The sequence below is a fragment of the Botryllus schlosseri genome, unplaced genomic scaffold (assembly GCF_051294905.1).
Source record: "Botryllus schlosseri isolate E-star unplaced genomic scaffold, Bs_hap1 Bs17a, whole genome shotgun sequence".
NCBI classification, from domain to species: Eukaryota; Metazoa; Chordata; class Ascidiacea; order Stolidobranchia; family Styelidae; genus Botryllus; species Botryllus schlosseri.
The window spans coordinates 1,728,075-1,729,047 of NW_027648626.1; positions in this window are offsets into that span (position 1 = coordinate 1,728,075).

Sequence of the window (973 nt, forward strand, 5' to 3'; positions counted from 1 at the left end):
TTCTGGTCCACTGGCCATAACTTTGACATCCTTTTTTCGTGCTTATCAAATTTCACTTTTGTCTGCAGTCTGCGGTACGGTAATTCACTTGACCCGATCTCGTATGTTGTGTAATGACTTCTATTTTTTCGAATTACTCGAGTAGGTTTTGCCTACTCCTGCTGCTTATTCGAGTGGTTGTGTTTTCACACTGCCTTCACTGCTACCTAAAACCACTTTTTGCTATTTGATTTGAAAAAAGTATGCATAAGTTAACTTCACTAGCTGTCTCATTTAATATGAATGAATTTTCAGCAATTGTAGACCTACCTATTTTTTCGAATAACCGGGCTCCCACAATTTGAAAATGGATGGATGCCAATATTGATGTCCAGAATGTGGACATCAGCCTCTCAAACTAAAAAAGATGGACATAAGTACAGTCCAACTATGAAACTAGTGGATTTGGCCGCTTTGGCACCGTACCAGTGTGTATAAGGCATGCTTAAGGCATGTGAGTGAATTGTGAAAACATGTCATGAGGTGCTTCAATTCCATACCGAGCAGTGATATAGCCTGCTACTATTTGGGCACGTATTAGGTGAATGCAGTCAGTTTCCACATATCTCGCGCCAAGAAATCGTTCGTTGAGGTTCTATAGCTTTGTAGGAACTGATGTAATCATGCGTGACTGCCAGTAGAACAATTGAGATATGACTATCTTTGCGAAAAAGTGGAGTGACTAAACAAGTCTCGGGAAATGTATCAATGCACGCCATGAAGTATCTGTAATGTCATCAACAAAGAATAAGTGAACCAAAGTGGAACAGCGTCCTTCGATTCAGTTCGGGCATACGACGCGGAGCTCAGCTGCACTTTACTTTGCGAAACTCAGGTTACATGCCCCACTATGTACAATTGTACATACGTCCTACTTTAGGAGGATTTGTCCATCCATTTCAATGAATCGAAAATTGGCAATTCATCCTCCTTT